Here is a 17,299-nt window from a genome sequence, read left to right as displayed (position 1 = left end):
AAAGGGACTGACTTTATTTTGAACAGAGAGAAGTTGAAGCATAAGGATGCTGCTGCAGACAAAGATTTCAGGTGGGGTTGGGGGTGAAGTAAGAGGAGCCTGGGATCTCCAGGTTAGCAAAACAAGCAGAAAGGAAGACCAGTGAGAATTTCAACAGAGAATGAAAGAGGAAGTTCAGAGTAGCCCTACAGTTGGAACAAACCTCAACAACTACAAAAACCTAAATTCAATTAGATTGAACTGCGTGGCAATTTATGTCCCAGGACATTGTCAAATAATAGAGAGGTCCACCAGCAATTAGTGGATGTTAACAGCACAGCGTGATAACAATGGAGACAGACCAACTAAAACTCTTGCAGGGACGGCAGGGAAAGAAACAGCAAGAGAGCCCTGCTAAAACTACTGTCCTTGGGGTTGAGGGGAGGTGTCAGCAACACTGCATATGCCCAGGCGACGTACTGCAACATCAGAGGCCATATAATTCAGGGTAAGTGGACTTAGCCAAAATGGTCCAGCTAAGTCACTAACCATATAAGCAAACAAGCCCTGGAGAAGGGAGTATGAGTCTCCAGAACTGCTGTATTATGTAAAATGTCCAGTTTTGAACCAAAAAAATAAGATTACAAATAAACAGGAAAGTGTGACTCATACATGGTGGGGAGAAAAGCAATAAAAAAAAAATTTTTTTTTAAATTGCCTTTGAGTGGGTCCAGGTATTGGAAGCAGACAAAAACCTCAAAGCATCTCAATATATATACATACATACACACGTACACATACTAAAACCATGCTGAAGGTAAAGGAAGGTATAATATTCCTTCAAAGAATATTAATGGAGATAGAAATTATTTTTAAAGAACCAAATGGAGATCTCTGGACTTAAAAAGTAGAATAACTGCAATGAAAGATTCATTAGAGGGACTCAACAGTAGCTTTGCAGTAGAAAGCCAATGTGGGGATTAATCAATATAGATAATGCAGTCAGAAGAACAGGAAAAAGGAAAAAAAAACAGCTTCAGAGAAATATGGAACATCAACATATATGTCATGGAAGTGCCACAAAGAGAGGAGAAACTAGTGAGTAGAAAAGTTTACTAGAAACAGTGCCTAAAAATCTCAAATTTGATGAAAAGCATTAATCCAAGAAGGTGAGGTTCTGAAAATAAAAGGATCCATACCCGGACATACCAGAATAAAAATGTTTAAAGACAGAAGAATCTTGAAAACAGAAAGAAAAACCACTAATCATGTACAAGGAAACCACATTAACAGTTGACTTATTAGAAACAATGAGGACCTAAGGCAGTGGGAGGACGTGCCAGGTGCTAAAAGGAAAAAACTCAACCAAAGAGTTTATGTCTAACGAAACAGGCTTTCAGAAATGGAGGCAAAATGACACACAGATTTTAAGAACTCATTCCCAGGAAACCCACCTTACAAGAAATGCTAAATGATGTTTTTCTATCTGAAAGGAAGTGAGACCGCACACTTATTCACACCCTTACCAAAAGTCAATGCCAATTAAAATGTAAGAAATTATAAAAGACATTGTAACAACTTATTTTCCCTTCTTTCGGCTGATATAAAAGCAATTGTATAAAACAATATACATATATATATAATTGTGTTGCACCTATAACATATGGAAACGTATATTTGCATATAATACCATAAAGCAGGTGGGAGCAAATATTTCATACTTCAATAATGAAACAACAGAAAGCTAACAAGAAATTGTGAATTAAAAGGTTAATTTAAAAAATCTAAAAATATATTCAGCTACTTTAAAACAAAATTGTAGAAAGTATATGTTTAACATACAGTGATGCAATGTGTGTAACAAATGCTATACAGCTAAAGTAGATTCTGACAAGATGTATACTGTAAGTCCTAGGGTATCCATTAAGAAAATAATTCCCAAAATATACAGAAAATTATTAAAGAACATAAAATATTACACTAGAAAATATTTACTTAAACCAGAAAAAGGAGAACACAAACATAGATGTAATGTATAGAAGACAAAAAGGTAAAAGGACATGTAAACCCAACCATATACATAGTAACAATACATGTGAGTGAATTATTACTCATGCCTAACAATGATTAGGCAAAGGTTGTCGGACTGGATAACAAAAACAAGACTCAACTCTATTCTGTCCACAGGAGACACACTTTAAAATCAAAGGTAAAACTACAATGAAAAAGCTATACCATGCAAGCACCAGTCAGAGAACTGGAGTGGCTAAACTAATAGACTTGAAAATAAAAGCTTATTACAGATAAAGAGGGTAGTAATTTTATGATAGAAAAGAACCTGTCAGGAAGCTATAACAGCATAAACATCTCTGCACCTCACAACAGAACTCATATTCTTGACAATTCTGTATTTTGCTGCAAGAATTCTGAAGCAGAACTTGATAGAATTGAGGGGAAGATAGACTATTCAGCAATACTAGTCAGAGACATGACCCTGCCTCCCCTTTAAATAATGAATAGAAAAACTAGTTAGAAGATCCACAGGGAAATAAGACTTGAACAGCACTATAAACCAACTACTTAACACATCTATAGAACATTCACACAATAGACAATTCTCAAGATCACACGGAACATTCTCCAAGATAGACCATATGTCAGACCATAAAAAAGCCTCAATAAATTGAAAAAATATTAAAAGTCGTAAAAGGTATGTTCTCTGACCACAATGGAATGAAATAAAGACAAAACTGAGAAATTCAAAAATATGTAGAATTTAGTGAACTCTTAAATAACCAATGAGTCAAAGGGAAAGTTTACAAGATAAATTAGGAAATCCTTTGAGCTATATGAAAATAAAAATGCAACATACCAAAACTTATGGGCTGCCACTAAAGCACCATTTTCAGGGAAATTAATAGTAAACACCTATATTAAGATAAAAAGATCTCAAGTCAATGATCTCCCACCTTAAAATACTGGTAAATGGGAAATTTACAGTAGCAAACACATTTTAAAAAGAGGGAGACTTCCAGTTTCTGGTCCAGCATGTAAGAAGCTTGGAAGTCACCATTCCATCCTAACAAGTAAAAAGCTGAACAAACTGAAAAATCAACAACTCTTCTTATATCCATAAGAGAAGTTAGGTCACAGGGAAAACCACTGTTCCTAAAATTAGACCAACAGATAATATAGAGAATTACGATTTACTGGAGCAGCAATCTCCTTGGGAACCAGTGCCAGGGTAGGGACACCTCAACTATAGTTTGATGAATTTCTGGAGGCTCAGTGTGGACAAGTCAGACTTAAAACCTCCAGGGGAACTCATTCATCAAGGGAGGGGAGACCCTACACTTGTGAGTGTTATCTCCGGGATCTCTATCGGATTCTCAAAATGAATGTCAAAGAAAAATCCCGTCATGGTTCTGTCGGGGTGAAGGGAAAAGGAAGCATTTTGAAATATGCCAGAGCATTCTGTTCTCCTTAATAAGGTCTGGCCTTCAGACCAAAACCTAACTGCCCTGGGGAAGGGAAATACCCAACCCTAGTCCCGATTTACCATCCTGTCCCACCTAAGAGGTGAGGAGAAAAAAAGCATGAGTGAAGTTCACTGTCCAGAAGCACAGGCTCACTAAAAGTCGGAGACATAATCATAGGAATAAAATGTTTTTGCTCCTCCCAAACCTTATCACAACACTACTAAAGGCCTGTTTCCAACAGTTCCTCTTACCCAGTACATCATGCTCAGCTATCAAGAAAAAATTAAATGACAACAGTAAAAAAAAAACAAAAAACCCCACAATTTTAAGAGAGCAAGCATAAAACCCAGACTCAGATATCACAGGGTGTCAGAATTATTAACTAGGATTTTTAAAACCATGATTATTATGTTAAGGCTCTAATGGATAAAGTAGACCGCATACAAGAACAGGTGGGCGATGTAAGCAGAGATACCTAAAGTTTAGGAAAGAACAAAATAGATACTAGAGATCAAAAACACTGTAACACAGATAAAGAATACTTCTGATGGACTTATTAGTATACTAGTAGACATGGATGAGGAAAGAATATCTGAGCTTAATGATATTGCAATAGAAACCCCCGAAACTGAAAAAGAGGGAAAAAAGTGGGGGGAGGGCTAAAAAAAATAAGCAGAAAATCCAAGAACTGTGGGACACCTATAAAAGGTGTAACATAAGCATGGTGGGAATACCAGAAGGAGAAAAGAGAAAGGAACGGAAGAAATATTTGAAACAATAATGACTGAACTTTTCCCAAAAATTGATATCAGATACCAAACCATGGATCCAGGAAATCTCAGAGAACACCAAGAAGGAAAAATGCCAGACAAAACAAAACACAGAAGCCTTCACTGAGGCCTATCATTTTCAAACTACAGAAAAATCAAAGATAGAGGAAAAAATCCTGAAAGAAGCCAGAAGGAAAAAATACCTTTCACTCTTCTGTAGGTAAGTTAAGAATTACAGACTTCTCCTCAGTAACCATGTGAACAAGAAGAGAATATAGTGAAATGAAAATGTTGGGAGAAAAAAGCCCACCAACCTAAAATGCTGTACCCTGGGGCATTACCCTTCAAAAGTGAAGGAGAGATAAAGGCCTTTTTGGACAAACAGAATTGAGGAAATATGTTGCCAGTAGACCTGCCTTGCAGTAAATGTTAAAAGTTCTTCAGAGTGAAAGAAAATAATGTAGGATGGAAAATTGGATCCAATAAGGAAAGATCAGAGAAGGAATATGTAAAATAAAGACTTTTTTTTTCTTAATTGTTCTAAAGATGACAATTTGTTAATAAGAGCAATACCTTATTCGTCTATGTATGCTTGTGTGTGTACACACATATGCTTGTGTATGCTTATGTGTAAGTGAAATGAATGACAGCAATGATGCAAGGGATAGGAGAAATTAGGATTATTTTGTTATTATAAGGTATTTACAGTACCTGTGAAGCAGTACAGTGTTATTTGAAATTGGATTTGGGATTAGTTGTAAACGTATATTGCAAACTCTACAGCAAACTCTTAAAAAAAATAGTATAATATGCTAGGAAAGAGAAAATGGAATCATAAAATGTTCAATTAAAGCCACAAATGACAGAAAAAATGTGGAAGACAAAAATAGGGACAAAGAACAAGATAAATAGAAAAACAAATATTATTAACCCAACTATATCAATAGTCACTTTAAAGATTAGTGGTATACATATGCTGATTAACAGAGATTGTAAGACTGGATTTTTACAAAAGACCCAACTGTGTTGTCTACAAGAAACCCACTTTAAATATAAAGACACATATAGATTAAATGTTAATCTTTAAAAAGATATACCATTCTAACACTAATCATAAAGAAACTGAGACTAGCTGTATTAATTTCAGGCAGAGCTGACTTCAGAGCAAGGAAAGTTGTCAAAGATAAAAAGGAGGCTTACATAATCTAAGACATGACAATTTAATTTGCGTGTGCATTGAAACATCAGAATATGTGAGGCAAAAAATCAGACAGAACTTCAAGGAGAAATAAGTGAATCCACTATTATCATTGGTGGCTTTAACACTCCTCTATCAGAAATGGAAAGATCCAGCAGGCAGAAAAATCAGTAAGGACAGTTGAACTCAACAGCACCATCAATCAATTAAGTATCATTGATATCTATAAACTACCTGATTGAACAACAGCAGATTACACACTCTTCTCACATGGAACATTCACCAAGATAGAACACATTCTGGGCCATGAAATACACCTTAACAAATTTAAAAAGTAGAGATCATATAAATGTCTGTTCTCAGACTACAGTGGAATCAAACTAGAAATCAATAACAAAAAGATAGCTGGAAAATCCCCAGAGATTAAACAACACATTCTTAATAACACATGAGTCAAAGAAGTCTCAAGAGAAATGTTTAAATATTTTCACTAAATGAAAATGAAAATACAACTTATCAAAATCTATGGGATGCACTACTATATATAAAATAGATAACCAATAAGAGCCTACTGTATAGCACAGGGAACTCTACTCAATACTCTGTAATGACCTCTATGGGAAAAGAATCTAAAAAAGAGTGAATATTTGTATAAGTATAAATGATTCACTTTGCTGTACAACAGAAACCAACACAACTTTGTAAATCAACTATACGCCAATAAAAATTAATTTTAAAAAATTTATGGGATGCAGCAAAGGCAGTGCTTAAAAGGAAACTTATAGCACTGAATGCATATATTAGAAAGGAAGGTCTAAACAAATCATCCACCTTAGGAAAGTTGGACAAGAGAAAATTAAATCCAAACAAGCAGGAAAAAAAGAAATAATAATTATTAGAGCAGAAATCAATGAAACTGGAAGTAGGAAATCAATAGAGAGAGATCAACCAAACCAAAAGCTGGCTCTTAGAAAATATCAACAAATTTGATAAACCTCTAGCCAGGCTAAGAAAAAAAGAGAGGACACAAACTATTTTACAGAAATGAAAAAGGAAGCATCACTACAGATTGTGGACATTAAAAGGATAATAAAGAAATAATATGAACAAATCTGTGCCTGCAAATTTGATAACCTAGGTGAAATGGCCCAATTCCTTGAAAGACACAATCTGCTAAAACTCACACAAGAAATAGATAAATCTCAATAGGCCTCTTTCTATTGTATTATAAAATCAACAACTACTAATCTTCCAAAACAGAAAGCACCAGACACAGATGGGTTCACAGGTGAATTTCAGCAAACATTTAAGGAAGAAGTTACACTAATTCTCTACAATCTTTTTCAGAGGATGGAATCAGAGAGAATATTTCCTAACTCATACAATGAGACCAGCATTACCTTAAAGCCAAAAAAAAAAAAAAAAAAAGACAGTACAAAAAAACGACAGACCAATATCTGTCATGAACATAGATGCAGAAATTCCCAACAAAATATTAGCAAATCAGTCCAGCAGTGTATTAAAATAATCATACAGCAAAACCAAGTGAGATTTATCCCAGGTATGCAAGACTGTTTCAATATTCAAAAAATCAATGTAATCACAGCTAAAGAATTAAAATCACATAATGATATCAATGGATAGAGCAGAAAATGCATTTGACAAAATCCAACACCATTCATGATAAAAACTCTCAGGGAACTGAGATTAGAGGGGAATTTCCTCAATTTGATAAAAAATATCTACAAAAACCTACAGCTAATATCATACCTAATGGGAAGAAGTTTGAAGTTTTCCCATTAAGATCAAGAACAAGGCAAAGATGTCTGCCCCTCTCACCTTTGCTTTTCAACATCATATTGGAAGTCCTAGCAAACGCAGAAAGAAAAGAAAATATACACAGATTGAGAAGGAAGAAGTAAACTTGTGTTTATCTGTAGATGACATAATTGTATAGAAAATCTAGAAGAATTGACAAAAACAAGCAAATGAACAAAATAAAAAACCCTCCTGGAACTAATAAAAGTTTATAGCAAAATGCAGGATACAAGGTTAATACACAAAAGTCTATTGCCTTCCTGTATACCAGCAATGAACAAGTAAAATTTGCAATTAAAGACATATAACAATTTACATTAGTGCTCAATGAAATAGGCAAATCTAATAAGGTATGTACAAGATTTGAGGAAAACTATAAAATAGATGAAAGATATCAAAGAACTAAATAAATGGAGAGATATTCCATGTTCAGGATAGGGAGACTCAATACTGTTAAGATATTAGTTGATATATAGATTTATAGGTTCAACTTGATTCACAGATTCATGAATTTAACTCATAAATTCAACACAATCCAAATCAAAATCCCCAAAACTTATTTTGTGGATATTGACAAACTAATTCTCAAGTTTATATGAAGAGGAAAAAGGCTCAGAATAGCCAACACAATATTGAAGGAGAACAAAGTTGGAAGACTGATACTATGCAACTTCAAGACTTATGATAAAGCTACAGTAATCAAAACAGTGTGGTGTTGGTGGAGGAATAGACAAATCAATGGAATAGAATAGAGAGCCCAGATATAAACCCATATATGTATATATATGTATGTATGTGTGTGTATAGTTAACTGATCTTTAACAAAAAAAGCAGAGGCAATATAATGGAGCAAAGATAATCTTTTCATCAAATGGTGCTAGAACAACTAGACATTCACATGCCACCCCCCAAAAAAAAACCAAATCCAGACACAGACCTTATACCTTTCACAAAAATTACCTCCAAATGGATTTGAGAACTAAATGTAAAACACAAAACTCAAACTCCTAGAAGATAATATAGGAGGAAACCTAGATGACCTTGGGTATGGTGATGATGCAACACCAAAAGCACAATCCATAAGTGAAAGAATTGATAAGCTGGCCTTCATTAAAATTAAAAATGTTTGCTCTGTGAAAACAAATGACTCTTAAAACTCAATAATAAGAAAACTAAAAACCTGAGACTTCCTGGGGCACAGTGGTTAAGAATCCGCCTGCCAATGCAGGGGACATGGGTTCAATCCCTGGTCCAGGAAGATCCCACATGCTGCAGAGCAACTAAGCCCGTGTGCCACAGCTGCTGAGCCTGTGCTCTAGAGCCCACGAGCTGCAACTACTGAGCCCCCGTGCCACAGCTACAGAAGCCCATGTGCCTAGAGCCTGTGCTCCACAACAAGAGGAGCCACCACAATAAGAAGCCCACACACCACAATGAAGAGTAGCGCCCACTTGCAGCAACTAGAGAAAGCCTTCATGCAGCAACGAAGACCCAATGCAGCCAAAAGAAAATAAATAAAAATAAATAAATTTATTTTTTAAAAAAAGAAGTGCTCGCTTCGGCAGCACATATACTAAAATTGGAATGATACAGAAAAGATTAGCATGGCCCCTGTGCAAGGATGACACGCAAATTCGTGAAGCATTCCATATTTTAAAAAAACAAAAAAGAAAACAACCCAAATAAAAGATGGGTCAAACACCTGAACAGACACCTTACCCAAGAAGACATACAGATGGTAAATAAGCACACAAAAATATGTTCCACATCACATGGCATGAGGGAAACGCAAATTAAAGCAATGAGATACCATTAGACACCTATTAGAATGGCCAAAATCCAAAACACAGCACCAAATGCTGGCAAAGATGTAGAGCAAGAGGAACACTCTTTCATTGCTGGTAATAATACAAAAGGGTGCAGCCAGTTTGGAAGACAGTTTGGCAGTTTCTTACTAAACTAAGCATACTCTTACCATGTGATCCAGAAATTGCACTCCTGGTATCTACCCAAATGAGTTGAAAACTTATTTCCACACAAAAGCCTGCACATGAATGGCTATAACACCTTTATTCATAATTGCTAAACTTGGAAGCAACCAAGATGTCTTCAGTAGGTGAATGGATAAATAAACTGTGGTATATTCAGACAATGGAATAGTATTTAGTGCTAAAATTAAATGAGCTATTAAGCCATGAAAAGACATGGAGGAAACTTAAATGCATGTTAGACAAAGTGAAAGAAACCAATCTGAAAAGGTTATATACTGTATGGTTTCAACTTTATATGACATTCTGGAAAAGGTAATATGCAGGCAATAAAAAGATGAGTGGTTGCCAGGGATTAAAGGGGAGGGAGGTATGAAAAGGTGAACCACAGAGGATTTTTAGGGCAGTGAAACTACAGATCTTCCTAGACTTAACAACAGGGTTACATCCTGATAAGATATTTTCAGTTCATGGTGGGTTTAAGTCGAAAATGCATTTAATGAACCTAACCTATCTAACACCATAGCTTAGCCTAGCCGAACTTAAATGTGCTCAGGACACACATTAGTCTGCAGTTGGGCAAAATCATCCAACACAAAGCCTATTGTATAATAAAGTGTTGAGGGCTTCCGTGATGGCGCAGTGGTTGAGAGTCCGCCTGCCGATGCAGGAGACACGGGTTCGTGCCCCGGTCTGGGAAGATTCCACATGCCGCGGAGCGGCTGGGCCCGTGAGCCATGGCCACTGAGCCTGCGTATCCAGAGCCTGTGCTCCACAACGGGAGAGGCCAAACGGTGAGAGGCCCCCGTACTGCAAAAAATAAATAAAGTGTTGACTCTTTCATATAATTTATTGAATACTGTACTGGAAGTGAAAAAAAGTGAATGATTGTATGGGTACAGATGGTTATAAGTGTATCAGTTGTTTACCCTAGTAATCATGTACTGACTGGAGCTGTGGCTCACTCCTGCTGCCCGGCAACAACCAGAGAGTACTGGCCAACGTACCACTAGCCCAGGAAAAGATCAAAATTCAAAGCTCGGTTCCTACTGAATGCTTGTTTGCTTTCGCACCATTATAAAGTCAAAAAATCATTAAGTTGAACCATCATAAGCCAGGGACGTCGGTGTTCTGTATGATACTGTAATAGTGGTACATGTCATTATACCTGTATACATTATACATTTGTCCACATCCATAGAAAGAGCAACAGTAACAATGAACTCTAATGTAAACGATGGACTTTGGGTGATAATGATGTGTCAAGGCAGGTAGGTGATCAACTGTAACAAATATGCCACTCTGGTTGGGAATGTCGATAATGGGAGTGGCTATGCGTGAGTAGGAGCATGGAATATACGAGAAATCTCTGCACTTTACACTAAATTTTCCTGTGAACCTAAAACTGCTCTTAAAAACGTATATTTTTTTAAAAAGGGAAAATCTCACATTAATAAGCTAACTTTACATCTTAAGGAAGTCAGAAAGAAAGACAAGCTAAACCCAAATATAGCAGAAGGAACTAATAAAGATTAAAGCAGAGACAAATAAAATAGAAATTTTTTTAAAATAGAGAGCATTGATGATACCAAAAATGGTTCTTTGAGACTATTAACCAATTTGGCAAACTGTTAGCTAGATTGAGAAAGAGAGAAAAGATGAAAATAACTAATATCAGAAATGAAAGTGGGGATATTACTACTGACCTTACAGAATTAGGAAGGATTGTAAGATAATATTATGAAAAATTATACACCAACAAATTAGATAAGATAACCTGGAAGAAATAGACAAATTCCTAGAAAAGGCACAATTTACCAAACCACCTCAATAAGATATAGAAAATTTGAACATACCTTTATTGAGTAAAGAGGTTGAATTAGTAATAAAAAGCCTTCCAGGAAAGAAAATCCAAGATCATGTGGCTTTGCTGGTGAATTCTACCAAACGTTTAAAGAAGTAACACTAGTCCTTAACAAACTCTTCCAAAAAAAGAAGAGGAGGAAACAATTTCTAATGTATTCTATTAGAGATCATATTACCCTAATACCAAAGCCAGACAAAGGTACCTAAAGTACAAAAAAAAATTGCAGACCTGTTGCAAAATCCTCAATAAAATACTAGTACATGGAATTGAACCACATATCAAAAGGATTATACACCATGACCAAGTAGGATTTATTCCAGGATGCAAGGACGGTTCAACATAAGAAAATCAATATAATACACCACAGTAATAGAACAAAGGAAAAAACTCACATGATCACTTTGATGCTGAAAAAGCTTTTGAAAATATCTAACATCCTTGCAGGATAATAACACTCAGAAAACTAGGGAATAGAAGGGAACTTCCTCATTATGATTCATGTAAAACCTCAAAGCTAACTTCATATTCAACGGTAAAATTTTCTCCCCTAATAGCAGGAACAAGACAAGGAAGTCCACTTTCTCATCACTGCTATTCAACATTGTACTGGATGCTCTTGCCAGAGCAATTTGGCAAGAAAAAGGAAAGGCATCCAAACTGGAAAGGAGGAATCAATCTACCTCTCTTTACAGATGATATGCTCCTATAAATGGAATATCCCAAAGAATACATAAATAGACAGAAAAAACCTACTACTAGAATAAATGAATTCAGCCAAGTTGCAGTTTACAAAACAAACACACAAACTCAGTTGTGTGTTGACAATATACTAGCAAGGAACAATCAGTAAAGCAATTAAGAAAATAATGCCATTTACAATAGCATCCAAAGAATAAAATACCAGGAATAAATTTATCCAAGGAAATGAAATACTTGTACACTGAAAACTATGCAACGTCACTGAAGTAAATTGATATTTATTTTAAAAATTGAAATACATCTCAAGTTCATGAATTATACAATATTGTTAAGATGGCAATACTATCAAAAGCAATCTAGAGATTCAATATAATCCCTATAAAAATTCCAATGACCTTTTTTGCAAAAATGGAAAAAACCAATTCAAATTCACATGAAATTACAACTCAACAACAAAAGGCAAACAACCAATTTATAAATGGGCAAAGGACTTGAATAGTTATTTCCTCAAAGAGGATACACAAATAGCCAACAAGCACATTAAATATGTTCACCATCATTAGCCATTAGGGAAATGTAAATCAAAATCACAATGAGATACCACTTCATACCCACTAGAATGACTATAATTAAAATTAAAAGAGAACAAGTGCTAGGATGTGTGTGGATTGAAACCCTTGTAAATCACTGGTGAAATGTGAAATGTAAAATGGTGTAGCTGCCATAGAAAACAGTTTTTTGGTTCCTCGAAGCATTAAACATAGAAATACCGTATGACCCAGCAATTGAACTCTTAAGTATACTCCCCAAATAATTTAAAACAGCTATGCAAACAAATGTAAATGCATGTTCATAGCAGTATTATTCATTACAGCCAAAAGGTGGAAACAACCCAAATGTCCATCACTGGATGAATGGATAAACAAGTTGCGATACATGCATACAATGCAATATTACTCAGACACAAAAAAAGAATGAAGTACTAACACATGCAATAATGTGGATGAACCTCAAAAGCATTATTCTAAGTGAAAGAAGACAAACACAAAGCTACATATTTTATGGTTCCATTTATATGAAGTATCCAGAATAGGTAAATCCATAGAGCAGATTGGTAGTTGTGAGATGGTGGAAAAAGAGACCCTTATCTACCATTTGTTTTTCCTTTTTTTTCTTGTATCTTTTGAAACTGTGTTGAATCCTTTTTGACAATTTTTTTTTTTACTTTTTAAAAATTGAATCATTACTGAACAAAAAATATATATAATGAAAAGGAACTATACTGGAAAACCCACTGTGTTTGGGACAGAAGCTGAATATTAGGGGATTTTAGGAATGAAATGAGACAGAAGGGGAAAAGTAAGGGATATGAATAATTTTAGAAAAACTTAGAAGGGACAGGAAAGCCACTCTTCAGGTTGTCTGTAGCAGGCTGGACTGTTTTTGTTGATAAGAATCTGAGGTACCCTGCAGAAGTCAGGACAGCCTCTAACATGGACTCTGTTTTCCCCACCACTTAGCTACATAGCTTGAACATTTTCCCATATCAGTACATACAGAGCTACCTCTCTCTTTAATGAATGCAAAGTATTCTATTGTACAGATGTTTCATATGAAAATGTTTCCTAATCAGGCACATGTGAAAGAGAAAACCCTCTGGACTCCCCTCTCTTTTTTAATATTTATTTATATATTTGGTTGCACCAGGTCTTAGTTGCAGCAGGCGCACTCCTTAGTTGCGGCTTGTGGGCTCCTTAGTTGTGGCATGTGAACTCTTAGTTGCAGCATGCATGTGGGATCTAGTTCCCCAACCAGGGATTGAACCCGGGTCCCCTGCATTGGGAACACAGAGTCTTAACCACTGCGCCACCAGGGAAGTCCCATGGACTCCCCTTTCTTTTTAACACACCCCCAAATCTTTATTTTATGAAGGACTTGCCCTGTGTCATCAGTTCCACAAGAAATAAAATGTGGACTGCTCTGGGCCAGCAACCTCAGCAATGTTCTTTTTTTCCTCTTTCATAAAAGAAGAGGAAACCAAATCTCTAAATGAGATCTCCAAGTAAAAACAAACAATATTGAGCAAAGTACCAGGTTTTCTGAGCTCATAAAATGTAAAGCACAGATTACACATTATGAAATAGCCTTGAGAGCTATCTTAACTTTTTAATTGTCTGATAAAAAACATGACTGAATATACCATTCCCACTGAGAAGTCAGAGGCTGGGAATGAAAATCCCCACTGACTGCACTCAGGACTTCAGCAGGAAGTCTGCCCATAAGCCTCTGGGAGGCTCACCTGAAGATCTTTCCACTGGGCCTGCAGGCACCCCCCAATGCCCTGAGTGCTAAACCCACACTTCCCCCCACCCCCAAGTCTGCAGGTGACTCTTTGTGTGTGTTTCTGAGTGCAATGGCCAGAGTGTTCTCAGAAAAATCAGACCAGGGTCTGTTGGCAAGAGAGAAACCACAAACTTGAGTGGTAGTGTCACTTTCTGGCAAACAAAGAGGTTTCCAAAGGTCAACCTGATGAGTTGTAAGAACCAGAGAAGGCATGAAAGCTTAAAAATTCCACCACAAGAGGGAATAAGGAGTGTGGAGCAGATGTACCCATACAAGGTCAGAGAAAATCTAGATATAACAGGACCAATGAACCCACCCAAAGGCAACTGGTACAGATTTGAGGGGTTCCACTACTGCAGTGCAAGAGCCACAATGCAAGCCTCCAAGGAACATGAGAAATATCATCACCAAAAGAAAGCAGTCCTCTGAAAACTGGACTCAACGACACGGAATTTTGAGATCCAGCTGATAAAGAGTTTGAAATAGCAGTTTTGAGGAAACTCAAGTGCACTACAAAAAAACGCAGAAAGACAACTCAATGAAATGAGGAAAACACATGAAAAAATGAGAAATTTAACAAAGATAGAAATCATAAAAAAGGACCAAACAAATTCTGGAGCTGAAGAATTCAATGAATTAAATGAGAAATGCAATATAAAATATCTACAGCAAAGTAGACCAAATGGAAGGTAGAATAAGTGAGCTAGAGGATAGGAATTTTGAAATAATGCAGTTAGGGGAGAACAAAGAAAAAAGAATGAAGAAGAATAAAGAAAGCCTACATGATCCATGGGAATCCATCAAATGTACAAATATTAAAATAATTAGTATTTCAGAAGGAGAAGAGAGGGAGAAAGTGGTAAAAAGTTTAAAGTAATAGCTGGAAAAGTCTCAAACTTTGGAAAGACTTGGGCATCCAATTCATGAAGCTAATAGATCATCCTATTTTTTCAATGAAAAAAAAAAGTACTTCTGTAAGATACACTATAATGAAAATGTCAAATATCAAAGAGAATCTTAAAAGCAGCCAGAAGGAAAAAAAGATTATAACCTACAAGGAACCCCCCCATTAGGCTATCAGTGTATTTCTCAAAAGAAACCCTACAGACCAGGAGAGAGTGAAAATGGCATATTCAAAATGTTGGAAGAAAAAATTTCCAACCAAGGTAATTTATCCAAAGTTACACTTCAGACATGAAGGAAAAAATAAAGGCTTTTCTAGATAAACAAAAACTGAGGGAGTTATCACCACTAGACCTGCCTTGCAAGAAATGCCGAAAGGAATTATTCAAGCTGAAATGAAAAGATGCTAATTAGGGACATGAAAACATATGAAAGTATACAGAACACTGGTGGATATACAGTCATATTTAGAAAATTCTAATTCTGTAATAAGGTGGTATGTTAACCAGTTACCTATGGTACAAAGATTATACGAAAAGATTATTTTAAAATATATAGTTATATATTTTTGTAGCTGTATCTACTATAATTTGTTAAGGAACATAAAATATAGAAAGAGGTAAATTGTGATGTCAAAAATGTAAAGGGAGGGAGTAAAATTTTGGAACTCCTGTGTGTGATTGAAGTTAAGTTGCTGTCAGCTTAAAATGAACTGCTTTATTTATGTTTTACATAAGCCTCATGGTAACCACAAAGCAAAAACCTACAGGAGATTCACAAAAGATAAAGAAAGGGGAAACAGAGCATATCACCATGGAATGACCAGTTGACAAAAGTAGGCAGAAACAAGAAAAAAAATACATTGGAACTACAAAACTGTGAGAAGTTATTAAGATGGCATTAGTAAGTCCTTACATATCAATAATTACTCTAAGTGTAAGTGGATTGAATTCACCCATCAGAAAGGTACAGAGTGGCTGGATGGATTTAAAAAAATATATGACCCAACTATAAGCTGCCTATAAGAGACTCACTTCAGGGTTAAGGACACACATAGGATCAAAATGAAGAGACAATAAAAAGTATTCCATGCAAGTGGAAACCAAAAGAAAGCAGGGGTAGCTATCAACCCCTCTATCACACAAAATAGACTTTAAGCCAAAAGAGGTAATAAGAGATAAAGAAGGTGATCATATATGATAAAAGGGTCAATTGATCAAGAAGATCATAAATATATATGCACCCAACATTGGAGCATCTAAATATATTAATCAAATACTGACAGATCAGACAGGAAAAACAGACAATAATAGCAGCAGACTTCAATACCCCACTCTCAGCAATGGAAAGATAATCCAGACAGAAAGAAAACATTGGACTGGACTCATATATTAGATGAAATGGACCTACAAAACATTTATAGAACATTCCATCCAACAGTAGCAGAATACATATTCTACTAAAGAGCACAAGAAATATTCTCCAGGATAGATCATATGATAGGTTACAAAACAAATACTAGCAACCTTAAGAAGATTAAAATTATACCATCTTTTCAAACCACAATGGATGAAACTAGAAATAAAAAACAAGAGGACAACTGGAATGTTTATAAGCATGTGGAAACAACACATTCCTGAACAAGAAATGGGTCATAAAGAAAAAATCTCAAAACAAATGAAAATGACAACACATCAAAATCTATGGGATGTTACAAAAGCAGTTCTGAGAGAGAATTTTATAGTAATAAATGCATATATTAAGAAGATAGGAAGCTCTCAAATAAACAACTTAACTTCACACTTCAAGGAACTAGAAAAAGAACAAGGAAGCCCAAAGTTAGCAGAAGGAAGGAAATAAAGATCAGAGTGGAAAATAATGAAATAGAGAACAGAAAAGATTAACAAAACTAAGAACTCAGTTTTTGATAAGAAAAATGAAACAGACAAACTTTTAACTAGACTAAGAGACTATTATGAATACTTACATGCCAACAAATTGGGTACCTAGAAGAAACAGATAAATTTCTAGATACATACAGCCAAGACAATCAGGAAATAGAAAATCTGAACAGACCAATAATGCAAGTAAGGCAATTGAATCAGTAATCAAGAGCCGTCCAACACAGACAAATATAGGACCAAATAGCTCTACTGGTGAATTCTACCAAACATATAAAGGAGAATTAATGCCAGTCCTACTCAAACTTTCAAAAAATAAAATCAAAGAAGAATCACTTCCAAACTCATTTTATG

At 35.5% G+C, this 17,299-nt stretch overlaps 1 non-coding gene across 1 annotated transcript; it reads left to right on the top strand.

Moving 5' to 3' along the window:
- Nucleotides 1-8,793: 8,793 nt before the first annotated feature.
- Nucleotides 8,794-8,900, top strand: LOC116764830. The gene has a single exon (XR_004353039.1). It is a non-coding gene; the product is annotated as a U6 spliceosomal RNA (small nuclear RNA).
- Nucleotides 8,901-17,299: the final 8,399 nt, after the last annotated feature.

The sequence above is a fragment of the Phocoena sinus genome, chromosome 13 (genome assembly GCF_008692025.1).
Source record: "Phocoena sinus isolate mPhoSin1 chromosome 13, mPhoSin1.pri, whole genome shotgun sequence".
Lineage (NCBI taxonomy): Eukaryota > Metazoa > Chordata > Mammalia > Artiodactyla > Phocoenidae > Phocoena > Phocoena sinus.
This window is presented reverse-complemented; position numbering and strand designations above follow the sequence as displayed.